Consider the following 12,822-nt stretch of genomic DNA (forward strand, 5'->3'; position numbering starts at 1 on the left):
CCTCCCACGCTCAGAGCAGATAGAATAGCTTGGCTCAGCTTGTCAGCTGCTTCAAGGTCGCACAGTGCCGGTGGCCTCGAACTGGCGACCTTCGGATGTTATCTTCAGGCAAATGGAGGATCAACCCTCTAGACCAGACCTAAATAAAGCATCTTTATTTGTAAATTGAACTGCTGGAACAAGGGAAGTGGAGGAAAGAATACCAAGAATTGGTTTTTTTGTGCATGAAGGATAGAATTGTGGACTCACAGATGTGGGCTCAGATCTGGACTCAGATTGTGGACACAGATATGGATAAGATGTGGACTCATCTTATCCAATTTTCCAGTGCCAGTGTAACTATGCCAATGGGGCATGCGCTGCATCCTGTGGTGGAGAAGCAGTCACAGAAGTCTCCTTAAGACTGCATTGCAGTTGTACCAGTGCTGGAAAGTTGGATAGAATTGGACCCTCAAGCTTTATACTGCAAACCCTTACTAAACTTCTGTTCAGAGGCCATCTGCATCTCAGTTACAAGTAAACAGAGAAGCAGCAGATTGCAACTGCACAATGCTGTGGAAAGACACTCTGCATGAGCTCAAAAGTAATCTCCTTCCCACACTTCAGGATTCAGCCTAGTTCTTGAAAACAGACTGCACAGGCCCGAGTGAGGTCTTTGCACAAATTGTTAGGGTAGAGAGAGAAATTGGGCAAAAAGACCCTACAAGAAGCAGAGGGAACCTTGCAAAGAAGAGTTACTGAAAAGAGGAACAAAAATCAAGAAATGAATTGTTGCATGGAAAGGAATGGAGTTATGTGTGTGCTGGTTGAAGTTTAATGTGGTTCTTCATCTCTATTGTGGGCCTTTAATCTGTGTAGGAAATTTGCTATAACTCTGTAAGCATTGCTACTTAATTCAAAATGGGGAAGGGGAGACCTCAATTGCTCTGCATGGTTCAAAGGTACTTCATTAAAATGCACAGAAGCCCTTGATTATTGCCAGTTATTTCAATTAAGAATTGTTTGCCATTAATTCACTGATTGATCTTGAGCTAGTCACATATTGCTGTGCTTCAGTATTCCTTGGCTGTAAAATGGGACCAGTGAACTCTAAATATAGCATGTATATATGTATTACTTGCCATGTAGTTTTTGGCTTGACTCACTGCTTGCTTCACTTGGCGCCATTTGCTGCATACACTTTTATTTCCTTCTTTCTTCTTGTGCCACATTTGAGTCTGAGTTCCACTGCCCACAAAGCTCATTTAAGGTTGCTAGACTCTGCCTCTACTGCCCCTTCTCCTGCACATTTAATCAATATCCCTATTTCCTCTATGAAATACTGGATGCTACATGCTAGCTACTTCATGCATCAAACTTCTCTCATCAGGCCTGTTTCTTCTCTCAACAAGCCTGATTCTATAGCTAATAGCAGCTTGGGAGATAATTTCTGTCTGGAAAACAGTTTGGGGAAAAGGGTTAAATCTGCCCCCCCCCACACACACACACACACAGCAGTCCTAATCCAGATGCACCTTGTCCTGTGACTGCTTTTGAAGGCTAAAAAATGATGCTGGAACATCCAGTGATGGATCTCCTGTATCCCATGTAGTCTGACCCTGAACAAGGGCTGATGTATGCAACAATATTTCCGGTTTCCTTTTCAGTCCCTATGGAATTTTTTTTTTCATTCCGTTTTTTCCATATGCACTGGAATTCAGTGCATGTGGTGGAAACAAGTCTGAGACCCCAGTGTGCATATATGATAGCAGTTCCTGTTAACCTGCTGGAGGAGGATAAAGTAATAAGCAGGGAAGAGGAAGGCTGCTGAATAAGCCATATTGATTATCCTGACCAAAACAGTTATCCTGTGACAGAAGGTAGAGGACTATGGCAAATATTTTTAATTAAAATATTTCTATTCTACCTTTTTCAACATAGTTCTCCTGATAGGTTACAGCTGTGTTGTAATAACGCAGTTCTAAAACAAAATGCAACCTTCAAGAGATTAAAAGCAGCCTTAGAATGGATGAGTTAGTCACTGAGAAACTGTTTCACCTTCTCTCCTCCAAACAAAGGCAGAGAGACTGCTGGCTCTGCTCACACAGCCCCACAGACAGTCATTCAGAAGCATTTTGCAGTGGCTTGATAAGGTTGCATTTGGGGTCCTCCTGAAAAGCTCAAATACCTTATGCATGTTCAGTATGAGCTTCTAGGCGTTGGTTCGGTTGAGGAAACAAGTCCCCACATAGTTGAGAAAATGTTCTTTAGCTGTAATGTCCTCTGTTCCCTGGTTTGGACAATTAAAATAAAATTCCCCATAATTTGGGTGCCCCCTTGAGTGTTCTGTGATTATTGCAATTTCATGAAAACTAATATTTAGTTGGAGATTTTGAAAGCATGTTAGCACAACACCAATATCAACTACAATTATCCAGAGTTCTCATGTGGGCATTTTGTTTAATAAGGAGAAAGGGTAGAATGTGGGGCCAGAGGGGATGAAGTAGAATCTATTAGAAGTTTCAAACGGTGCCCAAAAAAAAAAAACTGCAATGAAAGCTTGTGGATGCTGCAGAAAATATGGGAGATACAGTTCAACATTTGGTTTTATTTTATTTTATTTGAAACTTTATATCTAAGGACAGTATTAATGCATACACATCATCCCCAGGGCATAAGGAGATGATGGTCTGCCAAGTGAGCACTCTATCCTCATTCTGAATAGGATCCATGATAAGTGTAGCTAAAACCAGTCTGGTTATGTGCCATAATAACAGTCATGACATGACCCATCTGAGCTAGAATCCCTGTTATGTTTTTTTTAAAGACCCTATTTTTAAAAATAGCACTTGAAGTTCAGGTCAGTGAACAGGCACCAAAAATAGAGCTTTTTTCTAGAAATGTTTCAGAAGACCCAGAGCTGTACTTTGTTTGCAAATATTTGACATACGGTACTTGTCAACTTAACTGATGTGCTGTGGCAGTGTGTTTGTGTGTACACACACAAGTGTAATATAACATATCAGCTGTCCTCACAAAAACAGATCCATTACTACAGTTCTAAAGTGTAGAAAGAGAAATACCAAATATATCAAAGTTGTAGAACCCTCTTCTGCGTCTGCCTCCCCTGAAGTTCATACAGGAATACATGAACAGTTCATATATGAACTATTGTAAAAACCAACAGTGCAACCCTATGCATGGCACAATGCTTGGTACTACTCAGTAGTAAGCTTAATTGAATGCACTTTGGCTTGATCAGGTGTAAGAAGTCAATGTACACAGCAGAACTGGGCCATGGTGAAGCAGTGCTACATCTTTTTCAGGTTCTTTGGTTTGATGCAACTACATATGAATAAAGAAGATTTCTGCATTTAATTTTTCATCTTGCTACTTCTAGAATAAGCATTCATCCCAGGTAAGGAATATTGTTGTGGGATTGTAGTCTAGTCTGTGCCCTCTGAAAGTACCATTTCTCTCTAGGTAGATGAATTAAGGATGAACTAATCCTTAACTGGAACTAATCACTGTTTTTTTTTCAGAAAAAAAAATGTCAAAAATTGCTACCTTTCTGAGAATTTTTCAGCAACAGCAATTGTCAGTTAGCAGCTCACACACTTTTATCTTGTGGCATCCATTTCACTTCCCCACATGCTTATTCATATTGGCAGTGTCATCCCTCCCAGTACAAAAGGACAGGATGCCTCAGAGGTGCCCAGCGATTTCAGATGGGAATCTAAGTGCAAGTTCAGCTTTATCATTCCAGTAATTCCCTTCAATTTGCTTCCGTTAACAGGGGGCTCATATTTTCCATGATCAGGGAAGCTCAAGGATATATTTCCCTGGTCACATGATTTGCTGCCACAGTACCCTGTCAGTTTTCAGCCCACACTTTATGCTCTTCATATGCATGAGCTGGGGAAACAGCTTGAATGGTCTCTACTCCTAAGTAGGGTCAGCCCATCCATAAGGCAACCGTAATAAAATAAATAAAACTTCAGGCAATACAATGGGAAGAGGCACCCTCCTTCTTCCCACTCACATTCACTAGTACTACTGCTACTTCCACCTCCCTGAATTGGAAAAGGCAAAGCGGGTGGAGCAGAAGACCAAATGTGAAGGAGAGTGCTGGGCTAGCTCTTCTGCTTCATTCCTCTCTTCCTTTTCCAATTCAGGGAGTGGGAGCAGCAGAGGTTGGCACATCACCAGGTAAGGGGGGCAGCATTTGGCTTGCCACCACAAGGGCCAGGGGGTGTTGGACCAACCCTGCTCTTTAGACTGCTCGTCTTCTTTGTGCTCACACTGCTCTTCAGGTGACCTTCATCTTTTCCTCGCCATCACTAATTTTTTGAGAAGTGGCTTTCTCATATAACAGCAAGGTTTTATTACGGCTAGTATGACGCTTTGCTTTTTCTCATCCATCCCCTGCTCTTTATCTCAGTCCCACCCCCACTCCCACATAGCTTTTTACAGCAGTCAATACCTTAGGCTGGAAGAGATTCTCTCAGGGCTTTCAGATGGCTGCTTTCCTCAGTTAATGGCAAAAGCTCCATTTCAGTAAAACATAATGTTCTCCCCCAACAGTCCACTGAAGTAACTAATGTAATCTTGAGGCAGCAATCATATAGTTTGTAATGAGATCCATTTTATGGGGAACAAAAAGAAGATTCCCCAATAAGGGGAACAAAAAAAAAAAACTGCATTCATGAAATCCCAAATTCTTTTCAAGTCTAAATGATAATTCTCCTTTCAGGAGTTCCTGAAATTCACTGTGCTTCGGCACTCACTGCTTTTATGATTAAAAACATACCACAGCATTTGTACATGTGTCTGATCACTTTGTCCAGTTAACCCCTGCTAACTGGGCAAAGAAGCACCTTTTAAAGTGGTGTCCTCTTATATTTAGCGGGGGGAGAGCAACTATCCCTCTTCACTCTAGCATGGTGTCTTTTCCAGTGGCTTTTGTTGCCGTTTCTTCTGTATTATTATTATTATTATTATTATTATTATTATTATTATTATTATTATTATTATTATTATTATTATTTTCAGCCCTTTGGGAACAGGGAACCATTTATTGATTTATTTTACTATGTTAACTGCATTGTGAACTACTCTTGTTGAAAAGCAGTATATAAATATTCTTGATAATAACTGTACCAATTGTCATTGGAGTCCTTGGAGCATTGCCTAAAAGTCTGAAGAAATACCTCAACATTCGTGGCCTCAGGAAAATTATGCCAGCTCAGCTTCCGAAAACAACATTGCTTGGAACAGCAAGAATCCTATGACAATATCTCTGTGATTCCCGGGATCTTGGCTAGATCCCAAACAGCAGACTATAACCAACCCAGCATAGGCTGTGATAAAGTACTATAATAATCTATATCCTTGCCAAGTCTATTTTTCTTGTGTTCAAAGAGCACACATACAGCAGAGAGAGGGAGACTGTCTCCTGCAATCTTCTGTGGAGCCCTGCCTTTCAGTCATATTCAGTCAAAAGACAGTGGTTCAGTGAGCCAGAAAGGCTACCTTTGTTCCTTCACTTGTTCTACCATCTCTCCTTCTCTGCCTCCCAGTTCCTTGTTGATGTCCCCCCTCAGAACACATACCTAGCTGCCCCCCCAGCTGCCCACGCCCTCTTCCTCCTCTTCATTCTTCTGTCTCTGGGACTAACAGCCCAATCCTATCCCCAGCGGCTCTGTCAGGTGCAATGGCACAAAAATGGCTATCACTTTATCCAGCAGCACTGCTGGGGCTGCCAGAGACCTCCTCAGGGAAGGGGACTTTTGTCCCTCTGAGTAAGGGCGCAGGGGCTGCAATGGGTAGCCTCCATTCTGCACTGGCTATTTTGCCAGCTCAGACTGGAAGAGCTCCATGTCAGGCTTTGCAGCCCAACACGGAGGTTAGGATCCGGCAGGGCTCTGCCCCGGTAACTCCCTCCTGCCCCAGTTACTCCCCCCACCCCATGCCACCCACTTCCTGCCTTCCTGCCTGCCATGAAAGTACTCACCGCTGGCCAGTCATCCACACAGCGCTGTCGCTCAGTGCAACAGGCACTGGCCTAGCACCAGTGGCCCCTCCTCACAAGGTGTCACAGACATTATGGCATGTTTGCAACACCCAGCACTGGAGCTCAGCACCAGTGCTGAGAACCCATAGGACTGGGCTCTAAGTTAGCATGCTCACAAAGCACCACATTGCCCCTTTTTTCCCCATAAGTCACCAAAGTGGAAATAAAACTGAAATCACTAAAAGCCAAAATTACACTTGAGTGTGCTGGTTGGTTCTGTTTCTTCCCTACACCTTTCCCCATCCCTTCTTGATCACTGAACCAAAGTCTAACTTGGCTGAGTAAGTCTCAGCCACACAGCTCAGCATTCCAGATAACAGTTCAGCTCAGCAGATCGAATAGGTAAACTGGGCCAGTGGCCCTTCATACTTCCCATATGCAGACCACGGACTCTGTGGTCTTTTTTCTCTATCTCCTATTTAGCATTTAGTGTTTTTTCTCTTTCTGCTTTTCAACTATCATAGGTGAAAGCCTGGAGAATCAGCCTCCAACCTCTCTAGTACAGTGATTTTCAACCAGTGTGCCATGGCACTTTGGTGTGCTGTGAATGGTCAGCAGGTGCACTGTGGGAGTTTGGGGGAGGGTCATTTACTAGTAGGGCCATTGGGGGGTGTGAGCTCCCCACCAGCAGCATGGTATACATCAGGAGCGTCAAACTCGTTTCATACAGAGGGCCGAATAGCCTTCATCATGGCTGCTAAGGGCCGGAAGTGATGTCATTAAACAGGTCATAACCAAGAATAAGCACTTTTTCTCACTTAGGAACTCATTAGCTGCAAATGACAGAAGAGAAAATGCGTAAATCTTGACCATATTTCAAGATACGGGAGAGCCCTGTTTTCATGTGGGCTGCTCTTTCAGTAGTAACTCCTTAGGACTGTTCAGCAGCTGAGAGCCTGAGCGCCAGATAAAAAGCTTCTGCGGGCTGCATCCGGCCTCCGGGCCTTATGTTAGACACCCCTGGTATACATTGTCAATTGTAAAAAAATACTGATGGTGTGCCTTGACAATTTTAGCATCTTGTCAGTGTGCCATGAGATGAAAAGGATTGAAAATCACTGCTGTAAACCCCACCAGACCTCTGAAGCTTATGAAGTTTGTCTGTATTAAATAAATGGATTTTGCTTGCCAAGGAATGAAAGCCACCTCCGCTCCACCTTAGAGGGATAGGGACATTGCTTAAGAACCCATATAGCAGACAGCAAGGTCTACTGAAGGAAAACAGTGAGACAGTCTGTCTAGACCTGGCCTCCTCCCTGTTCATCTGTTTTATAGCTCATTGCATATTTCAAGCAGCTGCACCCTCATGCCTTGGCCGCCACGCATTGTTTCTTTATGCTTCACACCTCTAGCCCAAGGGCCTGTTTTTCTGAGACACTGCTTGCCCTCCTGAGTAAAACACCCAAGAGCAATAGCACATTAGCATCTCTTCACACAGTATGATCTCTGACCTCTCCCATCTCCCTCTCCTCCTTCATCCACAGAAATCAAGTTTATACTCTTCATCTTCTTACTCCCACCTTAACTAATAAGCCACCTTCACTTATTTCAGTAGAAATGCATACAGCTGTGTGACATCACCAGAGGGTCCAGCCTTGTGGGGGGGGGAATGCTGCATCAAAGGGGTTATTTTGAGACATTATTTTGCGGTCCCCCAGATATTCTAGGAAAATCAGACTTGGATTACAGGATGATGCTTGCAGGATATGGGTTTATTTACATGAAAGACTCTTGTACATCTCTTCGTCCAGTCCAGTTTTGTCTATTCCAACATAGCAGGGCTGCCCAAACCCCGGCCCTGGGGCCACATGCGGCCCTCGAGGCCTCTCAATGCGGCTCTCAGGAAGCCCCCAGTCTCCAATGAGCCTCTGGCCCTCCACAGATTTGTTGGAGCCCACACTGGCCCGCCGCAACTGCTCACAGCGTGAGGGTGACTGTTTGACCTCTTGCGTGAGCTGTGGGATGAGGGCTCCCTCCACTCCTTGCTGTTTCACATCTTTGATGCAGTAGCAGCAGCAAAGGAAAGGCCAGCCTTGCTTTGTGCAAGGCCTTTTATAGGCCTTGAGCTATTGCAAGACCTTCATTCATTCATATAAGTTCATCATTAATATATTCATTTATGTAAACATTTGTAAATTTATTCAAATTTTAAGTGTAAATTAATTCTTTTTTTCCCCCGGCCCCCAACACAGTGTCGGAGAGCTGATGTGGCCCTCCTGCCAAAAACTTTGGACACCCCTGCAATATAGTATAGTGTTTCAAGGCAATCTTGCCACTTCCTCCTGCTCTTCTATGGAACCACTCCTGATGCCTGGCCTGCCTCTCTCAATAGGTGTCCAATGGGAATATTTAATAATCAAGCAGGAGGCCCTGGAGGATACTTTTACTGCTGGCTGTCCCTGTCCTGGAGAGAAGGTATCCTTCAGAAAGCCTGGCAATGCCTGAAAGGGCATTTGCTTAGTTTCTCGCCTCAAAACTCTCAGTGGCTCCTCTTCTCTCTCCCAATCTTGCCTCTCTGTTTTGCTCATTCCTCCTCCCCTTCTGCTGCCCCCTCACTGTCTCCCCTCAATCCTTTTACCCCCCCAGCTCTCCTCTCCCCTATGAGCACCACCTTGCCCCACCTAAACTCTCAAACAACACTTCCTGAAGTCTCGCAATGCTTCCTGAAGCCTTCCAAAACCTCAGAACATTGCTTCCAGCCAGCTCTCCATACCTGCGCTCCACATCTTGGCTACAACCTCATTCTAGCCGGGATTGTTAGCATTGGTTGGCAACCTTCAGTCTCGAAAGACTATGGTATAAGCCTACAGCACCCGGTATTCCCAGGCGGTCTCCCATCCAAGTACTAACCAGGCCTGACTCTGCTTAGCTTCCAAGATCAGACGAGATTGGGCATTTGCAGGGTTGTTGCTCGTTGATTTTACCTCTCATTTAGCTGTTGTTCTGCCTCTTGCATCACATTCATTTGATTCATTCTCCTATTATTGTGAACAATTCCGAAATTAACCGTATGTTGTGATTTAAACCTTTTGGCATCTCTCCTGTCCTCTCCCAAATACCAATTCCTCCTAAATCCACAAGGACTTCAACGTGCTTGTTTGGGGCACATATGTAGGCCTTCCTGTATGTTCCTGAGAAGGGACAGTAACAAAATATTCACCACTCATGACAAGTAGGATATCCCAAGCAGAGAAATGTGAACGGTATCGTTGCCTCAAGGGGCCAAGGGCATTCAGGGACTCCTGGGCAACAGGGACTGCAGTTTATGCACCCAAATCCCACCTCTTCACAATGTCATCTGCCTGGCGAGTCACCAGGCATGCCCACCTCCTCCTCCTGTCTGCACCTCTTCCCTGTCAAGTATCCAGCCACAGACAAAAGGAGGGAAATCACCAGGTTATCACCCTAAACTTCCAACAGTTCCTCAGCCTAAATCCCTCTAGTCAACCAAGAAGCACGCACTCCAGCCATTTACTTAGAGAAGTTATTAAAGAGGGTTGGGGTTTTTTTTGCACATTTTTAAATAAAGTCAGCAATACCATTTTACTGCAGTGTGCATGCAAATGAGTATCTGAGCCATGTGGACACAGCAGGTTGCTGAGTTTGGCCCTAACAAATCATTTTCATGCACTGTTGTATGTGAAGCCTTCACAGGTTCTGTAGACCTGAGAGGGGGAGCAGAATGGGTGGTGGCAGGGCAGCAACTGAGACCTGATAGGTCTCACATCCATTTCCCTGTGTAGGCCATTCCCTGGTACTGATGTACTGTGAACAGCCAGCTGCAATAGGTTAGCTAAGTGTGGAAAATTGATCAGAAATGATATTGATTATTCTTTCCTTAAAAGTTAGCTCCTCAAGGCAAAAGGCATCATGATAGTAGGAAGAACCTGCTTTAAAGGGAACGGTTTTGCTTCCTTTGACTTGTGTTCTATATTTCATACAAAATGAAGCAAAAGATATCAGTACTGCTTTGTGGCTTACTGGACTATGCTTAGCAGACTGAGGGCCCAATCCTATTGAAATTTCCAGTGCTGGTGCAACCTCAATGCAGTCACGAGGAAAGGGAACAAACATTCCCTTACCTGGAGGAGGTCTCCATGGCTGTCCCCCTACCACATAATGCAGTGCATGCACCATTGGCATGGCTGCACTGGTGCTGGAAAGTCGGGTAGGATTTGGCTCTCAGGTTGTCCAAATCTATCATGGCTGTTTTGTTAAATGCACTAACTAAACTCCGGTGGGAATTGGATCCCAGACTACTGTACAGCAAAAAGTTACAAGGCACCACAGATATATTTTGTTTCACTTTGTATGAAGTAGAGAACACAAGTCAAAGGGAACAAAACTGCTCAGTCTTTAAATGAAGGCTTCTAAAACAGCTGGTTAAGTGAAGTGCAAAGGAATACTGGTTTACTCAGAAGTAATTGAGTTCTATAATTACTCAGGTTAGAGGTTCTCAAACTTTGAGAGAGCTTTATTCCCTCTCAAGAAGTAAGTTCTTGCGGGGGAGGGACTAGGGCAGCAAAGCAATCCCCTGGATCGCATCGCTAGGGGGCTGCTTTGCACTCATGTTATGTAGGCAGGGCTGCAGCAGGCTGCAGGAGGTTGGGGAGCCCTGTGCAGCGCTGCACAGAGCTCCCCAAAGCTTGGAACAGGCTGCAAAGCACCTCCTGCAAAACGGAAGTGCTTTGCGCCAGCTTTTAGCAAACGTTCCAAGCCTCAGGGAGCACTGTGCAGGGCCCCGCAGCCCGCACCTCCTGCAGCCTGTTGCAGCCCTGCCTTCTTGAAGTAAGTGCAAAGCACCCCCTTGCCCCCCCCTTAAAGGAACAGGGGACACATTACATGAAGTGGTGGGTTGCGACCCACCAGTTTCAGAACCACTGACTAGGTAATTGAGTCCCCATTGAGTTCAGGGAGACTTATCCTCAAGTACCTGTAGCAGCCCAATCCTACACTTTTCCCCACCATCATATGCAGCTGCACCAAAACAGGTTATTCTGCATGCCATGGTGGGAGTGATCAAAAGGCTCAGACAGAGTAAATAATTTCTCTTTCCGCTCTGTAAGCCCTTCAGCCAACCATCAATGGGCTCCTCAGAACTGTGCCAGCTCTTTAGGGGCATGATGCTACTCAGGAGGGAGCAGCATTCAGTGCACATTGCCTGTGCCAGGTGCCAACCCTTTCCAACTTCCAACATGCCCTTGGCCCTCCCTCATTCCACCCTGATAATCCTACCCCCACTCCATTATGCCCACCTCTGACTTATTGAAGTTGGCAGTATTCTTCTCATTTCTATGGCAGGGTCATGGCAGGATCATCCCCGATGTCTGTGGCATGATCTGCAAGTGCATGATTCCATGCACTTCCAGAAGGTATTGTGCAATGCCATACCAATACCACTATGCTAATTCCAGTGGTGGTACAGCCCAATAGGCTTGGACCATTAATCTGATTAAATGCAGTGGGGCTTATTTCTGAGTAGACATACCTAGGATTGCACTGTAAGAGACTGAGCTGCAAGTAGAGAATTTTCCCAGTTCAGATCTCGTCATAAACTCACCAAGTGGTCTTTGGCAAGCCTTGCACCCTCAACCTCAGCTGTAATATGGGAATAAAAATGCTTTCTTATCTACCTTAAAGCAGTGGTTCCTAATCTTTTTAGCACCGGGACCACTTTTTAAAATGACACTCTATAGAGACCCTCCTAGTTTACGAGACTTAAAAAAAGAGATCTAGAAAGAAATAATATTTTTATTTACATTTAATAATAACCAGAAAAAAGACACTCAAACATTTTATCTTCCTATATTTATACAATGTTGCAAACTGCTGGAACTGAGTTCCTTGCAAACCACAGGAGCTGAGCTCTTTGCAGGGCAATTAGCAGCTATCTGATATTTGAATAGCTTCAGGGCTTGACCCAATTATGGCAATTATCTGATCTTTATATCACCAGTGTTTTCATTGGAGGCTCTGCTCAGGGCTTTGTAACCTGCCAAAACTTGGGTCACAACCCACCAGTGGGTCCCAACCCACAATTTGGCAAGCACTGCTTAAAGGGTGGTTGTCAGGAATGCATCAACATATTAGATGGGAAGAGCCTGGCACACTCTGAAAGCACTATACAAACGCTGAGTGTTAGTATTAAAAAAGGAATAGGAATCTCTTGATGCAAAAATAACTGAGTCCTGGGGCATCTTAGAGACAAACAAGATATTGCAGTAGAAGCTTTCATCAGCCAGAAGCTACTTCAACAAATGCATGAAATGGACAGTGGTGTGTGCGTGTGTGTACAACTGACTGACAAAATAGGGATAAGCAAAATATTTCATTTTCTACCATTGTCATTAGCACAGTTGCATTTCAAACTAGGCATTGGGAGCCCAAGTGCCAGTTTATTATTTCTGGTGGAAAAACCTCCCCAAAATATGTCATGTGGTATGACTGCCAAAGAAGTGTAAGTAACCGTAAGTTCTATTTATTTCAATGGGGCCATAAAGCATGTGTTTATACCTTTTTTGTTGAAATTAATGGGACTTTAAAATGCTTCACCTTTTCCAGTACTAAATTATGAGTTTAAGAAAAACTTCAGATTAAAAACATGTCTTAACAGATTGCGGTATGAAAAAAATATTTTCCAGATAAGTGTTAAAGTGCTCAAGTGAATTTAAAGTGATAAGGTGTTAGCAAAGCAAAACAAAAGTGGTTTACCGAGGAGTAAGTGAACATTACTCATGACAGTATGAATAACATCATTTGATGTGTGTGCC

The 12,822-nt window shown here is 44.2% G+C and overlaps 1 pseudogene; it reads right to left on the minus strand.

Moving 5' to 3' along the window:
• Nucleotides 1–8,853: 8,853 nt before the first annotated feature.
• On the minus strand, nt 8,854–8,971 carry LOC136647146 (5S ribosomal RNA; annotated as a pseudogene).
• Between the last annotated feature and the right edge of the window lie 3,851 nt (nt 8,972–12,822).

This window comes from Tiliqua scincoides, chromosome 3, assembly GCF_035046505.1.
Source record: "Tiliqua scincoides isolate rTilSci1 chromosome 3, rTilSci1.hap2, whole genome shotgun sequence".
Lineage (NCBI taxonomy): Eukaryota > Metazoa > Chordata > Lepidosauria > Squamata > Scincidae > Tiliqua > Tiliqua scincoides.